The sequence below is a fragment of the Cydia splendana genome, chromosome 2 (genome assembly GCF_910591565.1).
Source record: "Cydia splendana chromosome 2, ilCydSple1.2, whole genome shotgun sequence".
Taxonomy (NCBI): Eukaryota; Metazoa; Arthropoda; class Insecta; order Lepidoptera; family Tortricidae; genus Cydia; species Cydia splendana.
In genome coordinates, this window is record NC_085961.1 from 22,053,108 (window position 1) to 22,078,363 (window position 25,256).

The 25,256-nt window shown below is 38.1% G+C and overlaps 2 protein-coding genes across 3 annotated transcripts in view; one reads left to right on the top strand and one right to left on the bottom strand.

Moving 5' to 3' along the window:
- LOC134805998 (autophagy-related protein 16-1) overlaps nt 1-25,256 on the bottom strand; it is a 271,109-nt gene that overhangs the window by 146,182 nt on the left and 99,671 nt on the right. The gene's annotated exons all lie outside the window — the stretch shown is intronic.
- LOC134805991 (uncharacterized) overlaps nt 1-25,256 on the top strand; it is an 82,986-nt gene that overhangs the window by 2,742 nt on the left and 54,988 nt on the right. Inside the window, exons 2-3 of the mRNA XM_063779170.1 lie at nt 13,015-13,043; nt 22,877-22,912. The gene's annotated coding sequence lies outside the window, so the exon portion shown is untranslated. The remainder of the gene's footprint in view (nt 1-13,014; nt 13,044-22,876; nt 22,913-25,256) is intronic.

Genomic DNA, 25,256 nt, shown 5'->3' on the forward strand with positions numbered 1-25,256 from the left:
AAGATCACGTGAGAAAAGGTGGTGTCGTGACAGCGCCGCACGCGATGCCACCTATCGGGCACAAGGCGGTGTTCCGAATTACTGATTACCTTTACGGTCAATTGATTCTAGTCAAAATCAAAAGTAGTGGTAGTAACCACATCGGAGCACAAACAGCTTATCAAAGTTAAGTTTTAAATGATGCATGTTTTTAGTGTAGTTGTACTTAATGGATTTAGCCCATGGTGACTGGTAGAGAATGCATTCTGGCATTAAGTCCGCCATTTATACTTTCATGTACTGTGCAATAATGTTTTCATAAAATATGAGAACGTCATACCTATCTACTTTATTGTTTCGTTGGCAGCCCTCAGAAATGATGAAGAGCTAATAATTATACTTATGTTATTTTATTTATAATAATCCTAAAGTAATCTAAACTTGTTAGTAGGTAATATTTGAGACGGGATCAATGAAATAAAAATTAAATTAAACATTAAATAGCTACAGCCAGATAAAAAAAATACTAGAAAAAATACCCGCAAAATTAACAGTACTGTTCGCTTTTCTTTCTGTAGCTTTATTCTTTCTTCTTTATTGTTAACAATTGTAGCTAGGTTAGGTACCCCTGTTATTTTTTCCGCGCGATAATGAAGAAAAACATAAATGATATAGTAATACACCAATATTTAAATAAAAGTAGCAAAATAATATAGTGTTTATGTTTAACAAACAAAAGAAAATGTATGAGTTAATATGCATCTTTTAATGTGTTGACATCAACACATTAACAACATCACCCTTCTGGGAACTACCGGGTTGGCGATGGCGGCGCGTTCCGATTCTCGATTAGCTGGAGGATAATTGATTAGCGGTCACTTGGCTCGGCTTTCCGATGTTACTTCCATTCATCCAAATTTATCATAGCGTCCAAGACACTGTAACCAATAGGTAAGAAATATAAAATGTCTATTGCGTATCTTATACAACTAAACCTTACCTAGTAGAATCGGTTGCAACATAAACTTGAACCCGGAAAAATATTTTACTTTGACATATGACTATTAAAAGCCTAGCGGGTTTCATAAACAGAATTCCAGTAATAAATAATAAATTATCGCAATTATTAAACATAACAATAGCCGAGGCATGCACAGTATCCGTTCATAATTCACTTCGATTGGCTGAGTGATTGCGGGTGCTATTTCTTAAAGAGGGACTCGGCGAGGTTAAAGATGTCAATGTAGGGGAATTTATGGTTGTACCGGCGTACCGACGGTAAGCTGAGAAATGTGCGTAATCTGTGCGCGCGAGCAGTAATTGAAAACCTATGGTGACTTATTGATGAGTGGGTGCTTTTGCTCAAATTATTGGAAGATAAATTTGTCATGACCTACAGAAGTAGGGCAATTTTGATTAGTTATTTAGTTAATGATGTGAAGTATATGCCATATTTAAGGCTTGAGTTGAAAATACTATCAGTATGATATACAACAGCAGCTTAAACGTTTCATGTGGTGTTTCTACTTATACATAATATTTATACTATATAATATTTGTTGCCGGGCGTAGGTTTTAGATGGAGATGATCGGGGCTGTGGCACGGTGCTCCTATTTATAAAGTAACGTTTAAAGGGCGGTACTGTGCGGTCGAGCGCGGGGTCAGGACGGATTCCATCAGGCGTGCTTTCCATGAAGGATTTTAATTACGTCGCTGTGGGTGAACGACCTGGGTAAACGCGGTGCGCGAGATACTTTTCAAATAAATTGTTTCACTGTCCTTACTGATACGCTAGCTGTGACAACTAACATTCAAATTGAAATGGATTCTTAAATTGTTATATTTATCATATTTCATATCAGAAGTTAGTAATCATAAACCCACTCAATTACGAGTACCTATCTGAATAATTCCTAAAAATGAGGTTAACAGCCCGTTTCTGCAAACAAGTTTTTTTTTATAAAAATGGCACTCGTTATACAAAGCAAAATTTCATATATTCAAAATTTAATTTGAATATTATAATCAAATTGAGTACGAGTTTTATTTTACAAATGAATTGAACTGGTTTTATAACAGTATTTCAAGTTAGCAAAATTCGCTAGTAGCGTTACGTTATGATACCAGTCATAAATCCGAGTATACATAGATGTCTGGGCATTGAATATTGGTAAGTTTTTGGAGACAGAGTGGGCGGAGACAGCTGAGTCATCTGGGTCAAACGAATACGAATTACCTTATAAACAACATATGTGACATTCGACAAATCTGTGTTTGGAAACTTGTTTATGATTTCACGAGCCATAGTTCTTCAAACAAGCGGGGTTTTAACGCTTTTAACTACAATTATGGTATTAATATTGAGGGAAATTAGATATGTGGGCTTGACTACTTAAGGACGCGTGCCGTTACGTATTTAAATAAATTGATGACTCGTTGACTGTGCAAAAATGTAGACTGGGCCTAGCAGTCTACATTTTTGCACTATTTTGATATTAGGTAATGAAATACCGATTAACATAAAGGAATTTGTTGTTGTATATTTCACAAAAAAACTGGTTCTGGTGTCTAATCGCTGAAAGTAAGATTAAGTACATTCATTTGAATGAATGACTAGACGGTTGGCCGATATCACTTTAGTGAAGTTCATGATTTACTCCTATTTGATATAAGTAGAAAATTAAAGAACGATACAAATAGAGCTTTAGCCTGTGGAATGGATGATGGAAACTCCGTGTGAGCTTGGGAGAACGTGCCTGTAAAGCGTTTTATGCCCGGTAATGCGTTGCAAGTGGAGCGAGTTACAACGCTCGCAACGTGCTCAAATTGATTACAGGCGATACACGTGAATTCTAATAAAATCACTAATGGAACGGTACCGGTGGCGTGCGTCGCCTAACGGCACCGCACCGCGTCGCTCCCACGGCTGGCATTATGCAACCTGCTAGAGCGACAACGAACACAATACGAGTACGAGTTATTGATCGCGATCGCGATCTGCGCGAAAAACGTTCTGGCACCGTAAGTGAAACCAGATGCAATAGTTAGTGATGAGCCATAACGCTGCATCGTGTCTCCGATGTGGGACGCAACCGATCGATGAGTTGTGGCCTCAAACCTTTCTATGATTTTCAATTTGTTACACAGAAAATCTAATCTATTGGATTACTTACTTAAAGTAACAAAATACTTGATGTTTCGTGTTTTTAATTGCACCTGCCGTAATCTTGACAGAAAAAAAAAATGTGGCAAAAATCACGTCACTTATTCTACTTGTACTAGTACGAGATGTACCTAGATAGTGGGGCATAAATACAAGATTTTCTTGTTATAGTGCTGGCTTGTCAAGCTGAACAGATCAAGCAATGATGCGAGTCCGATGCTGAGTAAACGCTGGAATACAAATGAAAAGAAATGTAGGAATGTAATGTCGATTTCATTTACATTTAATTATCTATAGAATACAGAGGAGTTTTCTCACATACATAATTAGATGGGAAGTTCAGCATCATGGAATGGATGTGAAATGCTCAAGAAACACCCATCTGATAAGTATCAAGAAAATCATTACATGCGCTTATCTTAACTATAGTATTTGCAGCTTATATAAATAATAATATTATGACACTATACCTCGTATGCCATAAGCTATGTATTTCAAATCGAGAACGTTATAAATTTATAATCATATAATCATCGGTTTATGGCGGTATTTATTACGTTACTTAGGTAATAAACCTTTCTGAGAGTTGTAAATATAACGGCAATTATGTGATCAGTGAACTCTTAGTTCGGCCATAATGTTATTAGTGGTGAGGGGCGAGGCCGCGGGCCGTCGTTGGACATCGCCGTCGTCGGCTGCAGCGGAATTTGGTTGCGGTGGGCACGCGCGTGACCGCACTCCGAAACGCACGATCCGCAAATTAGTCAGGAACCTCTTACGTGCCCGTAAGATTACTTGCGGTAAAACAGCCCATACTTCCATTACCTAGAATTAGTGTGTGACCCAAATACGCCCCTCTACCTATTGAGGCGGAATGACATTTGCTGTTCCGCTGTTCTCGACCGCAATGTATGTGTTCATACGGACCCGTTTACGACACTCATTAGGTTTATTTGCCTTGCGAAGTGGTGGCCGCGCTGCAAATGATCTTGGGACGCGGAAACAATGTGGACGATTCTATCTACAAGCCGTATATTCCTACATTGGTATGGTACTCGCTTTGCCAAGAACATGGTATTCGCTACCGAACAGTTCTTATCACCATATTAAATTACGAGCTGTCAAGTAGTATTTATGTCTTCCTGGCAAAATAAATGTTGGGTGTACTCACCCATATACATATGTATATTTAGTTTAACTTAAAAAAACAAGTCTTAAGTTTTTTTTAAGTAATTGAGTGAGTCACACTAAAAACAATAGAGACTATTGACAGCTACAAGAGAGATATTTCAACAGTCTCATTAAATAATGATATACACCAAATGACCACTTTTTATCTTTACTTATTGTAAGAATTGGCCTCCAGCTCGGAATGAGAAAAAATTACATTACTAACTACACCTTATACTTAATGATGACTGGAGTAATAGTTCTATGTCTTAGTAATTGGATCACACATCCCTTGAAATAACACCAGCAAGAATATACTTTAAAAACCTACATTATAAAAACTGTATTAGACGATGAAGCTTTATTCAGGGCTCCATAGTTTTTAATTAATTGAATTATTAAAAAGTCAAGATAACAGAAGTCTCTCTGTTAATACTATGCTATATTAGTGCTAGAAAACTCTTTTAGTTGTACATAACACCCAAGAATTATGTAGAATTTCACAAGCAATAATTTACAGTGATAATTTAAAGTTAAAGCAGAGAACTCTAATGACGTCGATCGCAATAACAAGGCGCGCGCGCTTTCCGTAGATCCCATGCAAATCGAGTAGGTAGCGATTTGCCCGCGCATAAATCAACGCAAGCACCACCACTCTGCATTTCGTCAATTAACGTCAACCATATTGTACGCGATAAAGGCTTGCTTCGCTTGATTTATATTCGCAACCGCGATAGCCACTGCAGATATCTAGCAATGCTTTTCACTGCTTCTATTCAAACTTACTCAACTCAATATCCGTGAAAAGAGTTTCAAAATAGTTATGCCACTATTAGGATAAACAATGGTACAGTTAGTCGAGTCTTATTAGACAAGAATACTTACACGATATAATCGTTTGTTTCGACCAAGGGCGGAACCGACGCCCTAAATCACAGCTTAACGGTCTCTGCGATTATCTATGTTTATCCTGGCGGCATAAATGCACACGCCTATCATCGATGCTTCTGATTAATTTTGCAGTAAAGAGATATTGGCTATGGTCGCGGGGAGCACGCGTTGGGAGCAGGCACGTTGTGGGACCACGGGTAATATCTCGGAGATGTGATCGCCGGTTAAGGGATCTCCGACAATACGCAATTAATGAATCGTCCGCAGGCCGTCTCGTCTTGCGTAACGAGCTTCTGGAGGCACTTGTTATCGCTAATGAGCGAGTTGGCCGTATTGTCGCGAACTGCGCAGGGCGAGCGTGCTCGACCGTCACCAGTTCCACTCCGCGCTAACTGCATCTTCCAACGAAGGCACCTCCATCTAGTTTGCAAAGGCATTCTCAATTTACAATTACACACCTATACGGAGCTAAATTCGAACAAAATAATATCGATACATTTGGTAAAATTATAATATGTTATCAATGTTATCATAACTGACGCTGTGTTTATATTAGGCTAGGTATTGATTTGATTGGCTGTGTTTAGATTTTATATTAATATACGGGCAATTAATTGAGTTTTTAGCTTAATTACATATGGTGTCTAAGAAAACTAGAACGATCAGGCCCCAATTTCACCACGGTGACAGGTGCGACAATTGTAAAACATCACTGTTGCTGACGTCACAGGCATCCATGGGCTACGGTTACCACTTACCATCGGGCGGGCCGTATTCCTGTTTGCCACCATCATTGTATTATTAAAAAAAACTTTATTATATCGGAAAAAAACAGATATTTCTCTTGCTAAGTTTATGACAATTGTCACAAGAAACACGACAATTGTCACGAAATTCCGACATATTTCCTGTCAAGATTCACGGACAATTCTACAAATATGTCGACTAGAAAAAATTATTCTTGTTTCACAACATAATTGTAATACATACAATTGTAGCAAAATGCCTGTCATGTTTGTAAGTATTTATTATATTTTATAAAATTGATATATATTCTATAGAAAATCTTTTATAAAATTGTAATATGTCGCCTGTCGCTTGACAATTGTCGCTCGACATATGTCACTGACAATTGTAGCCGTGGTGAAATTGGGGCCAGAAATATTTGTAGGTACAATTACTAATTTTAGTAATTTTAATCAGCAGTTATTTTTTCAATATTTTTTAAGGCAAAAAGATAAGGAGTGTTATTGTTGACTTGTTGCCATTGCCCACTGTTTTATAATTTTCTAGTATGTATGATATTTGAGATTGAACATGAAAACAAACATACCTATACATTAATATTTTAATACAAAATTAGAAGATATAAAAACATAGATAGAAAAACATTAATATAAAAAAGTCAGTGGATTGATATTCAAACTTTGTTATAAAATCTGGCATTCAACTGGTTTTTGAGCTCCCTCTCCAAAGGAAGGTGAATAGGGCTTAAATGTTTAAGGGGAATTTGTAAGTTAATGGTACTGCCCGGGGGCTGTTGGAAGACTTCTACGCGCACGGAGTCGCGGTCAAAGGCTACCTGCGTAAACTACGACTCCTCTAGCCCGAGCGATATATGTGAGATATGCGACTGAGTGCGAACACGCAACAACGGTTTCGCGCCCTCTCGTAAGGGTTTAGATAATAATTTTGTGCATCTGCGCGGAAGACGTCCCCAGTTAGTTAGTGGTGCGGGAGGTGTTCCCGGGTCGGGTTGGGGGCCGTGCTATCTAATCGGGCGTCGCCTCGTCGCCGGTGGGCGGCGATCGGGATAAAGCGCCACTGCCGCGCCCACACGCCAATTATGTGGGAAGAAGTTACGATTGCTCGCGCGATACCGCGACTAAGGCAAACGGACCCACCTAGAACCGATCGCGCGCATTAATCGGGGAACTATTGACAATGTACTCCAATCAATGCTATCGGATAAATATTAAATGCAGACACGGAATCGTCTACTTGCGCACGGAGGTGGCGGAATATTCTCGGCTGACTATTATTATCACAGCGTTGCATTACAGCGTGGTTGATGATTTCGCTTGGTGGGCGCTATGCCTCGTTGGAAAGATGAGAGATGACAAATGATATTTCTTCGTGCACGTCTCGACGTTACATAATAATAGCATAGGCCTTTGATGTCAGGAGCCGTATTAAATTTTTTTTTTCTAATTTTAATCACAAGAAAAAGCAACCGTTAATCCAGTTTGAATCACAATGATATATTTACTTCCCATAAAATTACATGAGTACACAGCATACATAATAAGTACATATATAGCATAAGTATTAATGTGTTTATGTGCAAAATAAACATTGGAGACATGTTAAACCCAAAAAAAAATGTACGTCAGTAAATCTAATATTATTGCTTCAATCCATAATACCTATAGTAAGAAATATAGCCTGTCGTAAAATCAGTAGTATTTCCTGTACGTGCATACATATACCTAGATACTCATATACATATATCGTCCTTTCGAGTAAGCGGGTATAAATATAAATACCTACGCTGAATACACACTTAAACTGTACTCAGCGATATACGTTGGACACGAAGGATGTATTAAAATATGTTTCATGTTTGACCAGGAAAAGACGCCCTGCCGTATTCGAACTTCAAGATACTCACAAGAGACGACACGTACTAGATCCATTCTAGATACGTTATACTTTAGATATCAACTAGTTCTCTTTTGCAGCGCAATTCGGGCAACCAATGTCACTTTTACGTTAGATAGAGTAAGATATCTATTAGATGTGAATTAGATCTCTAAGTCATATCCTGTGGAAATCGTTCAAGATTATCTCCAGAATCGCGCAAATGTCAAATTTGACAGGTTAGATCTTATACATATCGTTATCGTATCTTGGTGATGTCTAAAAGATATCTAATAGATGTCTATTTCAAAATCCGAATCGGGCCCGCCATCTATTCCGAGATCGATCATACTGAATCGGAAAAACATTCAAAATTTCGCGCCTTGAATCAAAACAAGCTTTCTGGACTAAACAAGCACACCGTGAAGTGGTCGAAAAACACGACTCCATTTTTTTTATAAAAAACTTCCCTTTAATAAATTTGACGCTGGAATGAAATAGGTAGGCGACAGGCGACACAAATATAAACGGCAGACTGCCAAGATTATCTTCCCGTACCTACTTACTCAAGTAAAAAAAAAACTAACATAACCATACCCACTAACAAAAAACATACGCGCCTATGGTATTTACTAGTAACTACTACATAAAATACAGGATTATTACAAATATTTTAAAATTTACAAATCAACGTTTATAAACACAATAGTAATCAATAGAGATTTTTAATTACGTTATATGGGATCAAATTTTTGTGATTTAGTTAAAAAGTGACAAAAAGTTCATACCTAATTAATCAAAGTAGTGAATCCACTGCATAAAATTATTTTTAATATCATATGAAGTATCTCAACGAAATTGATTAGACGTGCTGTCTAACAAGTAACAACAACGTGCTAAGAATTATTGCCTGGCGTTCGATCGCCAGGAAGCTCAACATTAAATAGCCTATTATAGATAAGACGTCGTACAACAAGTAGCAGAATAAAACTCGAGCTTTCTATCAGCGGTTCACGATCACTAACAGTATAGATGGATATTCGATTTTAATGTATTCCGAATGAAAAAATGAGTTCGATGACTCGAGGTGAAGAATATAATGACATAATGCGGAAAGATTGGCTTGGTTTATTAGATGAATTCTTTTGCAATTTCTACTGAACGTACCGACGGCCATGTTTAGAGGTCAATTACTGTTCCCAGTGAATTGCAAAAAAGCAGGCTTTGATAATGAAAAGGTGGTGGATGTATAAGGGTGCAATCATAGAGCAATAATGTCTGGCCGCTCGATTAGTATCACGCGCAATGACCACGCAGGGCGCAGGCCGTGCGCGCCGCCACTGTCTAGGTGCATTGCTTGGACCTGTTTCTACACGCATCGCTGCTTCTGTCCGACCGCTGCCCCGCATCAATTATAACATCATTACTTCACAAGCAATCGTACTAAACCAGTGACGTTACGTAATCAGGTGCTAACCTAATAAGTACCCAGTAGGTACGGCATATTCGAGTACGAGTAAGCATAACCCATTAGTCTCGAAACAAATGTTGCTAAGTACCAAATTCAACATTAATATTCTTGGTAAACCGACACGAATTCCTGGCGCGGTGTGGGCATTATAAAATGCAATTGTAAAGAATATGCCATAAAGAAATAAAAAAAAGTTATATCTTTAGCCCAGGAAAGTGAACAGAGTAATGACAGAAGGGCGGTTCAGAGTTATTACAGTAATGTCAGGATGCTTGGTTGGCTAGCGTTACATAGCATTTCTCTTTAGCGTCAGCAAAACACTAAAAAATAACACAAATAACCGGCTCGCCGCAAACTCTATTAGATTTTCAACTTACTTTTTGTAGAGGTTGTTGTCGCCTAACTCAATCTGGATGTGAACGTGAGAGAATAGTAAATCTTATTTTGCAATAACATTTGACATGGACAGACTTGCAAACAGTTTCCAATCTAAACTTAATCGAATAATGGAAGATACACTGTCCGATAAGTTACAAACATATAAAGGGCAGGCGACTACCTGTCTTTACGGTAAATGTTTTTAATGAGATGCTGATAAGGAACAAACATGAAAGATTATTATCTATTATCCACTTGAGGCAGATGCTCATTAACAATTAGTCGTGGTGTGATTCCGCAAACGACAGCTACGTAGAAAGGAAGAGCGGTGTCAAAGCGCAGAGTCGCGACAGGGAAAGCGCTTTGCTATATCGCGAAAGGGAACTTCAAATCCACACGAGATAAATCAACTTCACTGGAAGTTACCTCATTCGATCTCCGATGGGATAGCGACTATCAGGAACTAGTTAGAGCACTTTCTTAACGACAACGTTCATGGTTTTTATACCGAGTAAAATGGAATCGTACAGCCTGTTTAGCAGAGTTTATGTGCAGGTTTAGTTTAAATAGTTGTAGTTTGCAATTGGAATGTCGGTGCCGGTGTTTCCTGCGCGCTTGGTGCCTTGCGGCGTGATCGGATTTCCCGTCCGCGATTATTACCTTTCTTTATTTCACGGGGCGGTTCGTTACTGTCGGTATCGGTGTGTAACGGTGCTCCGTGGGCACAGGCATTTGCATGGTGAGCCCATTATGGCGACCGGCGGGTGGAAGTTATTAAAATACGTTTAAGATCGCACCGCATTCGGTGGGGGCGATAAAGAGTAGACATTGCGGAGTCGTGAGCTAGCTTCGAGCTTTATTGCGTTGGGGATGTAATCGAGCTCTGCAGGCAAGTGCGATCCTAACGTAAACAAAGGGGGATTGAGGTGTTCCGAGAGCGGACTTCGACGGCCGCCGCGCGAATGCGCTGCACCTGAAGAACACCGCCGTTATCTCGTTAGCGAGGCATTGTTACGTCGCAGGCGCCGACGTCGCCTCAACACCTTTCTGTAATTGCTGTACCCGACTCAATTATACATATGTACAATAAAAAGCTTCTCTCTCAAATTTCATTGAGCTCTGCAGTAAATTCTATTTATCGAAAAAAAAATTCAGTGTTTGATACAATTAAAGGGCAAAATTATATAGGTACTAATAGTAGGCATATTAATCAAATGACATTGAATACAAACACGGAAGATCTAAGAAATAATAGAAGTACAATACAAGATACTAACCAGAAAGGATACCTCAGCACGCACGCATTCCTCATATGTAGGACCAAGAATTTATGATTAACTGCCCAGTGAACTTCAAAAATTATTAGAATTAATGAGGTCAAGCACAACATAACAAAAACATGTCAAACTATATGAATAGGTTGAATACAAAAACTAAGGTTTTTCTCTCCGGTTTCTCCCTTGCTGCATTTAAAAACTTCAACTCGCGATTATTCACCTAACAGTTAAACTGTAGGTATTATTTGCCGCCTCAATCATTAAGCATTATGGACTCTTGATATGGACTAAGCATTTCTCTCTGAATAAATTACGAGACATAACATGACATGATATTACGAGATACGAGCTTTTTATAGTAACTATCAACAAACGTTGACAGCTAAAAAAGTTCGTGTCTCGTAACGTGTGTGTAGCTTTACATTGCGGGCCGAATTATTTTGTATGGTTAATATTTTCATTGTATTTCTAAGTTTTATCTCAATATACTTCTTAGCTCCTATACTAACCACCGTTGAAATATTCGCCCGTATTGAATTTACACACTGTATATAAGTATGTGTATAAAGTCGCCTCGTACCTATAGTCCAAGCTTTGCTTTGTTTGGGGCTACTTAGGTCGATCTGTGTAAGATGTCCCCTAATATTTATTTACTTATTTATTTTATTGTACATAAGGTCTTTTTAAGCTGTCACTGCACACTATTGGCGTTATTCATAAACGCGTTACTGGCCTGAATTGGCTATGAATTGTTTGTCTTTATCTGTCATTTTTACTTATGTATTTGTAAAAAACCGGGCAAGTGCGAGTCGGACTCGCGCACGAAGGGTTCCGTACCATAATGCAAAAAAAAAGAAACAAAAAAAAAGCAAAAAAAAAAAACGGTCACCCATCCAAATACTGACCACTCCCGACGTTGCTTAACTTTGGTCAAAAATCACGTTTGTTGTATGGGAGCCCCATTTAAATCTTTATTTTATTCTGTTTTTAGTATTTGTTGTTATAGCGGCAACAGAAATACATCATCTGTGAAAATTTCAACTGTCTAGCTATCACGGTTCGTGAGATACAGCCTGGTGACAGACGGACGGACGGACGGACGGACGGACGGACGGACGGACGGACAGCGAAGTCTTAGTAATAGGGTCCCGTTTTACCCTTTGGGTACGGAACCCTAAAAAGGGATAAAATATAATTTAACTAAATCAGGCCCGTAATGTTTCATGAATAAGGGGGTTAGTCTGGCTGGTCTTGCATTGCATTTGCTTTGTATTTTCGATAAATAAGGAAGCTTCCACTTGTATGTGGACTACCTGTAAGAATACCAGATTGGAGATTATAAGGGCAAGGTCATTGAATGTAGGTTGGTAGGTCTGCTCCGCAAATCGCGTGGCAAGTATCGCGGTATATTATCATTCTGCATACGATGTAAAAGCACTTATTCGGTTGGTAGTGACCGTTATACGAGGCACGCACGCCGTGCATCAATGGCGGCATTTTTCCTAAGCGAAACTTCTCGCGCTATTACCATTCAAGGTTAACCCGGTCAGTATATCGCTTTGTTTGTACAATTGCCATGTGTGTCCGGCACGGAAGACGTCATACTCTCTCCGTAATAGCCCCTGACTAAGTTACGCATAATAAAAAAATAATAATTAAACAGCCCACTGTCTTTCAGTACTTTCATACAGTCAGACATTTATATGAAATATATTGTTGTCTTTTTTATTGGATGAGATTGGCTCAGGACTGGGATAAGTGGCGTACTCAAAGAGAGGCCTATGCTCAGCTGTGGGGGATAAAATACTGATATGATTTTTTATTTCAATATCGAAAATAGCATTTAGAGAAGAAACCTTTAAAATAATGCTAGTTTTGAAGTTCTATACTTTGTGTACTGGGCATGTAAAGTAATTGATTGACTATGGATGAAGCGAAACATAGAAATAGGGATAGAAAAATTGGTTAATGCTAACTAGTTAAAAATACTGTGACAGTTTTAAATAAGCAGCAGTAACTAATGTGTGTTGTTGTTCTTTTGCAGATACGGCAGACAGCAGAGACGTCAACGAGGTAATTAAAATATAACGGAGCTTTATCGGATATGGACCGTTTTATTTTAACAATGAGTGATGTTGCTCTATCTATTCGGTCCGACCGAAGCAATTTGGCAACAGTACAATCAGTGAGGCTTTACTATTTATTCTATGAGTAAAAAATGTTACTCACAACTCACAATGTAGGTTTTTATATAGTGGATAGAGCTAATTACGCCAACCATAGACGGGTGGTTATCACAGTTTTAATAGTAAAAATTTTTGTTGACGAACCATACCAAATCTAAATACTCAAGTAGTCTATAGGTCTGTTTAAAAATGGGATAATCAAGTTTTGTAGAGCGTAAATTGACTTGCAATTTCTTATAGTATAGGCAACCTGGAAAAAGTGGCATTTATTTGGAGCAATGCGAACGGGACATGTTCCCATTAATATTGAAAGTATACCACATCCGCGAGTGTGGAGCACGGCATGTGTGGAACTGGTGTGTAAACCTGTATACGAGCACCAGTTTCATCGCGACTGGTCGCGGTGCGAGCGAGCTTTTTAATAAGCCTTTCAGCTCGGATAATCACACGTCCCCCTACTAGCGTACCATTTGCAGCTAAACAGCTCAATAATGTCACATAATCATACTCGGTTTACAGTTATGTTGTAACTAAATGGATTCTACTGTTTTAAGTGTTCCGTACCTCAAAAAACGGAATCCTAATAAGATCACTCGTGTATCTGTCTGTTTGTCCGTCTATCACGGCCAATTTGCTCAGAAACTACTAAGCCGATCTTCTCAAAGATGGAAGTGTAACGTTAATAAATGAACTTGGAACATGGGGGCCACTTTATGGCGTAAAATAAATAAAAAATTGCTAACTATATGGTACAACATATTAAATAAAAGAACATGTTGTGAGAATCTTTTTGAAGTTATTTAAAAAATAGGCGAAATTTAAAACATAAAGTAGGATTGTCACGCTAAACGAGTTCATCATGTGACGCATCCGACTGCACATAGTTTTTGACGGGAGTTGGGTGGCGATAACGCTTGCGTGTGTTTGTCGCGCGCCCAATACGAGCAGCCGTCATGCCATCCGTACATTTTAACGAGAGCGCGATCCCCCGCGCCGATAGCGACAGTCTAATGAAAACCCCTCTGAATAATGCATTAATACCAGCGTTAAATCGTGAGCACCACCAATCGACGCGGCGACGAGAAAATACGAGATGCAAATTTAAGTCAACACCGACGCCGATAAGCTTCCGGAGTTAATCCAAGAAATACTTTCTGTGTACACTGGTATGCTACCTGTTAAAATAGAATTAATATGGTATTGGCTCGCTATGCAGCCGATTTGTCAATAGTGAAAATGTTGCACATATTTCAAAGATTTATCGTGACGCGTCCGCACGGCTCACGCAGCCTGGTAGGAGGCAGATTTATGATGTAAAACAGGTGCTGTGTTTTATAAATACTTAATAGATCGATGAAAAATGAGTTCAGTGTTGAGAGAGAAGTGAAGAAGAAGTGACGTCGGAAGGGCGGGCATAGTTGGTCGTTGTGCCGTAGCACGGCGTCGTGCCGCGCCGCACGCTCGACCCTCGCTCACCTTCCCTATTGAAATGTCAGTGCGCGGACCGGTGACGAGACAATCGTAAAATACAATGTTAAGGTCACATCATGACTTCAATAAACAATTCTTAACATGGGAAACGTGACGTTGTCGCCGCGTAAGCGGAACCCCCTGGAAGTGTGCCAAGCATGTTCAAGCCTAGGGAAGCGACACGATTGAGAAGCTAGGTACGTTTTTCAATAACCTTCCCTGTGCTATTGTGAACAACAACAACTAACTCAACGTAATTTGAAACAATTAAGCCTAATTTTATTTGATATTGAAAGAAATGATAGTATATTTGTATTATTGTAAATTCCGATAGTTCTTTACCTACAATAAAATTTCTGCATTCCTGTTTATAAAACACACTCAAACAAATGGCTATCGATAATAGAATCAAAAGCATGGATGCAAAACGATGTAATGTAAAGCGAAAACATGTAGAGAGCAAGGGTCGGGGCAGCCCAGGGCAAGACTGGCCATAGTCACACTACCGTTCCCGCGTTCCACATACGGCGCGCTTGCGATTGGGGTCGCCGGTCGCCGCCTGCTCGCCTGCCCGCAATCGTCGCAAACAATTGTTGCCTCTTACAAACTAATGATAAACATGCACCTCCTTAAGTGTATGTTACTTACTTGTTACTTTATACTAGCAGAACGTGATTCTCTGTCCCCGATTACATTTAACGACCAAACTCAAACATAAATTGGATTAATGATAATTAAAAAAAAAAGATGATAATGATGATAATGATAAACAAACAAAAAATTGCGTGTAATACGGCTACTGATTCTCATGCTCCGATTATAAAACTAAAGTATTGATTATCAGATCCTAGCGTGAAACCCAAAAGGATTGAGAGTAAAATTTAATAACGCCTTTGGATGAACGCCAGTAGATCTACTACCCCAGAATAATTTATCATCGCAATTTGTATGTCAACAGGACGGACGCAAACATAGCGGGGTTTTACTTTCTTGGAGTGGCCTCAAGAAACTAGTTAAGAGAAAGTAGGATTAGTGTCTTCCATGCCTTTATCGTTATATAATTCAACTGCACCACGTTATCAGAAAACTGATCACGACTCAGAATATTTATAGTAGCTACAACGACCATAATTTTTCAGATAGATCAAGCGAAACCAAGCTTAAAGTCAAGGACGCAGTAATGAAACAATACATAGAAATAGATATAAAATAGTTGTGACACAAATGCCGGTAAAGAATTCCCGTCAGAGTGAAACAAATTCGCGCCTACAGACGTCCAATTAGGCCCGGCGGTATCGTGCGTATCCACCGTCCCACGTGTGTAGAAAATAGGCACTTACTCATAAATATTTATGGGGAGCACAAAGCCGTCTTTGTACACTTCCACATTCGCTTGGAATTATAATGGCTGTCACAGTAGGATTTCGAACAAGAGCCGAAACGGCTCGCATTAGGGAGAATAAAAGATTCTCGCGACGGTTTCACTTAGCAACCGAAGACGTAGAACTTGAATAGAGATGACATAGAAAGACCTGCATCAGCTAAATTATTGGGGAGAAAAGCTCGTAAAAGCCCAAGACAATTCAAGATTTACTTTCATGTGTGTGAATCGACAGTCGTTTATGGAAGCGGTTAGTTTTTATTAGGTACTCGGTCAGTTAGGTATCGTTTGTGGCATCGTTCTGGCGAGTAATTTTTCGGAGGAAATTGAATAGTTGTGAGTGAAGATTATTAATTTGCGGGCAGTCAAGCCGGGCATTTCCCGTTGCGGTGGTAGTATCGACAAGCCGGCGGGCGGACAGGCGGTGCGTGTCGTACGGTAGCGATACAGTTAGCCAGCCTGGACGAAGGCGGTCACGGTGTCTGCCAACCACGTTGGGATCTGTCAATTAGAACCCCATGACCTTGTTCACATCAACTACTACGAAGCCTAACGATAACAATTACCGTCTTTCTACAACAATCTAGAAGCTATTCACTGGTCATTACACTCATGTTACTAGCTCAGGTAAACTAAGGATCGAAATCCTTGATTTGAAACCCCGTCCTTCGCTTTGATGTCTCATGCCTACATTGCTCTCCTACCGGCGGTCACTGTACTGAAGAAGTGCAGACGTGTGCCTAATGTGAAGTTACCAGGTCGAGAATAAGTTATAAAAGAAAGTGATGCTCAAGTGAAGCATTCCGGTCAATGGTTTGGCTACGGTGTAATTCAATAGCTGAGTATCCTGAATCGGATTTCACGGTCTGCGGTAGCGATAGCTAGCAGTACCAACTACTTTTATATTTTTTGTTTTATCTAGATTTTATTGTTTTTCTGAAAATAAGGTGCACAGTTATATGGCTATTAATTGTCAAGATTTATAGCTATTGGTTAGTTATTCTCTGTATATTATCAAATGATACTAAATGCTTTGCTACTAAATGTAGCAAAGGTAGTAAAACGAATCTACAGCAACGATTAGGGTCATAATTTCATAAATAAAAATGTTAGAATTGAACCAAGAAAAGTCTGTAACGATTTTGATAGCACACGCAGTTCAAGTGTTATTATAAACGTCAAACTTCTATGAAATTATGTCTTTAACTTATAAATGACGCACTGCGAGTGCTATTAAAATCGTTGCAGACTTCTCTTGGTCTCGTTTATGACTGCCAGCATGATAGTGAGAATAAGTTTAAAAAATATTTGGCCACTTTTCTTCTATTTTCAAAATTCGGTATTTTTTTATAAAGTAAGTATTTTGCATACTTATGTTAGAAAAGTGTTTTAACTGCGCTCAATAATTCTTGAGTCCTGTATTGAGTCTTTCATAGCAGCATAATTCATAATAAAGATTCCGTCACCAATTTTGTAGTTTCTGTGTTAAATATTTAACTTTTAACGTCAATGAATAAACACTTGAGAACAATTCAATTCAGTTCAAAATCTTTAATATAAAAATCAACAATGAATATACGTCGCATACAATAGTAGGTACGGAAAGATAAATCTAGGTATACTTGAAACTTTGCAAATACGTTAATAACGCTTTTTTAGAAGAGATCGAATTTCTACATAAGACTCCCGGGTGTCTTACAAGTACTCAAGTTTAATATAATGAGTTAGTATAAACAAATAAAGCCGAGTGCTTTATATAAGGACAACACGTGTAAGACGTGTAGGTACGTGTTTGAATTTATATTGTGTTGTTAACTGACTATTATTGTCACTGTTATCAATTGTTGAATTTCGACGAGCCTACGCTATCGAAGTGACTTTTCAAATTAAAGTGGCTCGAGACAAAATCACGTTTTCCGTCACTGTGAAATCTTTCAATAGCAGAGTTGTCCGGTGAAACGGTGTCTCGGTAAAAGGCGCGTGGCGTCACGTAGTGTAGATTAGTTTAAAAGAGCGTGGTACCTACCGGCGCAGGCGCAGGTCGTTGTCCGATTTAACAAAATTTATTCGGATATTGCAAGTTATTAGCTCAAACATAGACATTATTTGAAACCTGAATAACGAACCAAAAAATTTTAAATTGTGTTTTTCAACCTCATGAGTTTTTGAAGAGGAGCTAAAAAGTTCCTCAGTACATCTTTTCAGTTCCTATATAAAAACTTAGTACAAGTCTGTATGTATTTATTACCTATATACTTTTGTTATTTTACTAACATAAACACCTGTCCGATTGTATCACCTCCAACGCAGTTTCCGAGATTTATATATTAAATCCCATACGCACGCGATTTATACAATCAAAATAGTCCTTTTTGAGGTGAAATATATTTCAAATCGAGTTTAGCGGAGGTGGGAAATGGAGGTGGAATAGTTTATTTCCCTATTGTTCTGAAAGTGCTTTGTTCGAATATTTCCATGTGTGATGTTGATGTAGTGTTTTGTTGGATGAAGTCCGTCGATGTTTAGTATTCTCGAAGCTATCGACGGTTCAGGAATTGTCACTGAGTAACAGGGATGATGTACGATGCGGCGTAAGATTCTATGCCACCAATAGCGTAGGAATCGCTCTTACGATCACACATACACTTATCTGAATGTCAGAAATGACGTGAAGTGTGGACTGCAAATATTTGTTGATACCATGTCAGCATATTAAAAATATAAATTGCAATATATCGTATCGCATATGTTCAGAGTTCCACAATAAATCATAATTTAATTTTAATCTCTTGATACATTTTGCGAATCATTCATACAAAAAAAAAATTTTAACTAGTTCTATTGAATAGGAGATTTAATGTATTTAAGAAAAAAACTTAAATACCACAATCTGAATGTTATAAATTACATTTTAAATTATAAACTCATCCAAAGCGTTCTCTTTTACACAAAAGAAGTACTACTTTATGGCATAAAAGCGCACTGTGTGTATAGTCACATGCCTGTACGGGATGAGTCAATATTTACAGGTTGACGACCCTAGTTCACTTTGTACGAAGGTCGGAAAGGATATTGATAAAGAGGGCATATTTTGTACATTAATATGTTCCAACAAATGTTTACAGATATCGAGAAATTTTACACCCATTGCGTTCGATAAAGATCAGATATAAAGGCACGAAATCGCAACGAGCATGCACATTGCACGTTAGCTGGTTATCTAAAGCGAATTTATTGCCAAGATCAGACATGCTTAAGCCAGGGCGTCGGAAGTAATGCTCACCAAGCGTTTCTGGGTATAGGTTCCTTACCTTTTACATAGATAAAAACTTTTGGTACCTACTGTTGATCACGCGAGGATCTTGCCCAGGGAGCGTGACAGTGACGGATGAGACGCGGGTGGCGTGACCACGGCGCGTCAGACAGACGTTATGCTGATATGGCCCGCACACCTCCCTAGCGCCTCGGATGCGCGAACACCGCAATTTAAGTGTCAAACTAACAGAGACGAAACGAACGTCGACCGACTTCCACGAACTTTGCGAGAAGACTTAACAGCTCCGCGCAGGGCTGCTGTAATGATAGCTATGGATTGTTTGACCACATTTATGATCATTACAAGAAATTGTAAGCATGATAACGACAGAAACATTGGAAACAGCTACAAATCGATTGGAGGTGAAAAGTTATATTTCTTCGGTTTAAGATAATAGGTATTATACATAATTCCGAGTCGAAATTCTATTGAGAAATGTTCGCGTTCTCATACTAATTATTCAGGAAGAGGTTCTGCCCACGATTTCGCCTCCGTGGAATGATGCCGATGATTGATAGAAACTATCCTATGTCCTTCCCCGGGCCTTAAACTGTTTCCATACCGGTTTCAGCGTGAAGAGGTAACAGACAGACAGAGAGATAGACAGACAAAGCTTCGCATGTATATTATTAGTAGGGATTTCCACAAGTTTGAAACCTTAACAAGTGTAAATGCGCGATTGAGCGAGCTCGATAGAAAAAAAATCGCATCGAAAATACCACACATTCACCCCGGGCTCGGTGCGCTTATAAATTTAGGTAAAGCAACTTTGAGACGAGTTGTGGTATGTTGCTGTTAATAGGTATAAAAAACTTAATAATTTCAAGTAAGTTAATTTAAGAACATGTAAGTCGTTATAGCAGAGCGCGTGTTTCAAGTTTCAGCAGGCGACGAGTGACCTCACACACTCTTGATGCACACGAGTGCGACGTGCGGCTTGGGTCAATTTTGTTAACGATTATTGATATGAGATTTTTAACGGTGCAGCGATAGATAAATGCCACTAAAGAAGGAAAAAAGGGATCCATCCATTAGTGTTGAAATACGTCTGATAAGTTTACCTTCATAAAACCTTAACAAGCAAGGGCTATAAAACGTTTAACACTTCAATCTGTCAGTGTGTTCTTAACACGGGTTCGAATACACATCTAGTTGCAGACGCACGAATGTCGGATCGCCTTCTACGGTTCAATGGTCAGCAGATCAGAGCGGCCGCCACTGACAGTTCGGTAGCTTTTTTCAACGATACCAATCGGCTCCGTGGGATTGTAATTGCAAGCCGATGGCCTGCCGTGTAAGTACTGAACTGTCGTAATGTAATTTTATCAAAACAACAGATTGTTAAGTGTCACATGAACCCGCCGCCAAAAGGCTGCTCTCATACAAACGACGTTACGCTCTCATTTTATGCTTAAACTACATGAGACGTGAACATTTACAACATAGTTGTAGGTACTCGTATATACATAGCTGGTACTAGTTTTCATTGCTAAAACTTATTATATATAAATAAAATACAGCGAGTACATGTTTTGTATATAAAACTTCTAGCACTGAAAACTAGTTTACTAGATACAGATGTATACATATAATGTTACTAATATGTTCATAAATAAATATTATAGGGACATTCTTACACAAATTGACTAAATCCCACGGTAACCTCAAGAAGGCTTGTGTTGTGCGTACCCAGACAACGATATATGTAGTATACAAATACTTAAATACGTAGAAAACATCCATGACTCAGGAACAAATATCTGTGCTCATCACACAAATAAATGCCCATGTTCATGACAAATTTTATGTTATTTCAGAATCAGAATGAGAATGAATCAGAATGTTGTTTTAAAATTAGAGCATACCTTCGATTGTATGACGGTGGCTAGGTTCGTGGAACTCTTAATAACACGTTAGCATGGTGATAAAAAATAAATGTTTTTTTTGCGCCGCAAAGATAAAATATAAACAATCGTGACAGAAAAGGAGGATTTTGTAACTTTCTAACATTTTAAAAATTCATTTGTTGTACGGGGAGGTCAAGTAACCTAGTACGTAGTTTATATGTAAAGCGGACGATCTACTTTTGGACAAGAATACAAAATAATGTAATTCATGGTTGACATTATAAGATAAAAGTTTTTTTTTTAATGTTAAATCTACCTATTAATTGAGGAGTGTCTTTTCAAAAGACCTTATTTTTGTATGGTGTCCATAGAGAAATAACCCTTTTGAAAAGACTCTCCTCAATTAATATATCGTTTTGTTGTATAATATTTAGGTTGTTTTATAAGTTCGTGAGCGGTTTTAAGTGAAAGTTGCTAATAACAACGTATATACGGTTAGAAGAGTTATTTGAAAATAGGTAAAGTTTTTCTTAGAGTATATAAGTAAGTTTCTACATATAAATACCATTCTTCATACCATTTTGATATAACTACAGTCATCACATATATCTCTTTTATCTCCGAGCAAAAATTTTAGTTTAGTTCTGTGAAAAAATATCTAGAGTGAAATAATTTAGGTATATTCGTGAAGATAACACGCGGATGTAAAAGATCTCAACGCGCTGCAAATAAATTAATACATTACAATGAAGATAAGTGTTACGTTTTATTGCTGAATTTACGGCCTCCTAGCCTAGTCGGTAGTGACCCTGCCTACGAAGCAGGAGGTCCCGGGTTCGAATCCTGGTAAGGGCATTTATTTGTGTGTTCATCACAAATATTTGTTCCTGAGTTATGGATGTTTTCTATGTATTATAAGTATTTGTATATATGTGTATATTATATATATCGTCGTCTAGTACCCACAACACAACAGCCTTATTGAGCTTACTGTGGGACTAGGTCGATCTGTGTAAAATTGTCCTATAATATTTATTTATTATTTTATTTATTTATTTCTTATTTAACAAAAAATATAATAGGTACCTATTAGGTACACGTATTACATTTTCGTCGATTTTGTGACTCTACTTGACTTTCAACCGAATTCATGTATGAAATATCGCAAGAAACGCTAACTATGAGCCGATCGATATATTATGATATGATATGATATGATAAATATTCATATGTTTGAAATGTTTGTTGCACAATGTGATACATAATACGTGCAGCTTGCGCTTATCAGGTATTACCGTCGATGTTATGCAGTGTAAACACCGACGCAAGGTCTAGTTCAAAAGCAAACCAAACACGTTAATGTAAATATGTTGCCAGTCAGCTAAGGAAATTCTTCGCTGAGAAAATCGGATCGAGGCATACTGGGAAATGGACGCGTTTCCTGGAGACTTAGCACTGAGGTGTTTATTGAGGTCGAGGCCTGAGCTGAACTCGTTGCCTTTTTGCGCCTCAGTTTATAGTTTGGTTCATACAGCATTATGTCAGTATTAGTCTTGGCTGTCCCGGAGCTTTGTGAGCGTGAACATTGCACTAATATGGGAGTCGCGGACTGTATGATTACAGGGCAGCCCTACTATTCAGTTACTCACAATTGAAACACACTCATGTGTAAACTGTGTAATTAACAATAGTTTTTCCTTTCACAGGACGGGCGCCGACGGTAGCGGTTGTGGAGCTCACAGGTCAGTGACCCGGAGCACCTTATTTTACTCTCTGCGATCGGAATTCGTGAATCTTCACAAATAACACGTCATTATGTCTTATTAGCCGTTGAGGAAGCACTTACAGCAAATGCAAGGAAAATAACACGCTCGCATATCGTGGGGGATTGCTCAAGGATAGAGTATTGCACGCATTATAGAATTAGTGTAAGAGTTACAACGGAACATTAAAGATGAATGGAATTCCGGCTAAAGCAGAAACTGCGCGAGTGTGCTCTAGAAGTCTTAGAAATGATACCAATTTATAACAAAACGCGATAAGCGATTTTACTGATTTATTGTTCCTGGTTTTATGTATTCATAAAACATGAGTTTAATTTTTCTGCGCATTTATAAATAAGAAATTCATTTCGCCAGAATGTTCAACTTGCATTTTCAAACGGGTCACTTTATAGAAAGTGACCCGTTTGAAAATGTTATCCAATTTCCATATACAGTGATCTTTTTCGTTGCATTTGAATGCATTTACGACTAACGACTGACCGAGTCATCTAACTCAGATAGCTCTGAAAGTAAACAAGTTATCTTAAGAGTAAATCTCGAACTAAATTATGTTACGTTCCGAGCATTTGAACATCATATTATCGTAGAATATGACTCGTAAAAATAACAACCGACGAAACCAACGAAGTGCGAATATGACGATGAGTACAGTTATATATTCTGACAACACGCGTGTTGTCGGCCGTAAATAGTCGAGCAGCTAAATAAGACTTATCATTATAACGCGGGGCACATTACCAAAATCATAGTGTTATTAGCGTAAAAAACGTTACTAACTAATGTTAGGTAAACACTGGCAATCATAATATAACGCCCGAATGTTATTCATCAAATGTAAGTAAGAATGTTTGGTATTCGTAATTTTTTAGTTAAAATTTATAATATATATGTAAATCGCATTGAGCCGCTATTATATAAATGTATGTATATATAATTCTAATTTTACTATTAGTTAACTACGGGTGTACTTTTTCTTATGGTGACATTCAGATGTCAACTGCAACTGCATTACTGTTGGGACGTTATCGCCGCTGTATTTGTCAAATACCTTGATATAAATTGACGTTCGCTGCCGCATTACTGCCGCCATTATGATACTCCGGCACTCATTTTATTAAGAAAATTGCAGAAAATTGACAGATACAGCTCCCGCGTCGAGCCTGCAGCAGAATTGTCGCAACAACAATTCAGCTGCAGTTGCCAGCCGAAAATCATATTTAGAATCACTGTCTAATTGACGTGAAAGTGTCATCGACTTATCGCAAATGTTTCAAAAAAGTCATAGATATCAACAAACATAATATTTCGTATAACATTTGCACTGAATAAAAAAACTTTCTAACTAGGTAGGTGTAACTTTATTGGGCATGGCAATCGATTACAATGCGTATGCGTCATTTATGTTTTTTTTTTTCGAGTTAAAAGGAAACGGACAAGTCCTGTGTTGTATTCGATTACCAAATCCAGTGAACCGGTTTCGGCGTAACCCCGTCCTGTTACTTTTTACCGTTTACCCGGCATAATGGAGCACGTGGCCCACATTCTGGGATACCATGCATACCTACTTGTACACACTTATCAATCAATTATTATCGTTTCATTTCGTGCTCAATCTAGTGAAAGAAAAAGGTAGATAGATGGTATGTATAGTATGTAGATGGCGCTGCGCAACGCAGCTGAATAACTTTAAATTTTAATTAAATGTGACATTGAGCGACGTAAATGGTTTCAATGAGCAATAACATTAATTCAAGCGAAACTTAAATAGATGCTTCCGAGTACGTGTACAACTAACTAAACGTATTAAACAGTAGTTGAACCATTTATTTATATAAATTAAAAAAACAATAAATAAAAAACAAACAAACTTTATACCTACTAGATTCAATTACATCTTTACTTTAAGTAAAAGTTTATTTTAACATGATGAAGTGTGTAAGTAGTAGTCTTTATAAACAAGAACTGTTACCGATGTCCCAAGGGATACGCTGTGTTGAAATAAGAATAATATGAAGATAGAAGCATAAAAAACTTACGCATTAAACTCGTTATTATATTTTTTTTCATTTATTTATTAACACAAAATATTTATATACATTCAAAGAATTATGACAGCGAACAAAGCCCCCTGAGGCTTAACTGCCGCTGTAATCGCTCTTATTTACTCTTAATATTATATGTGTAGTTCGATAAAATACTTTTAATTAAATATTTAGATATCTTCTTCTTTCTAACTTATTTAGATAACCAGTTATGATGTTTCAAACCCACATCAAAAGTTAGATCAAGTTTGATGTTTTTT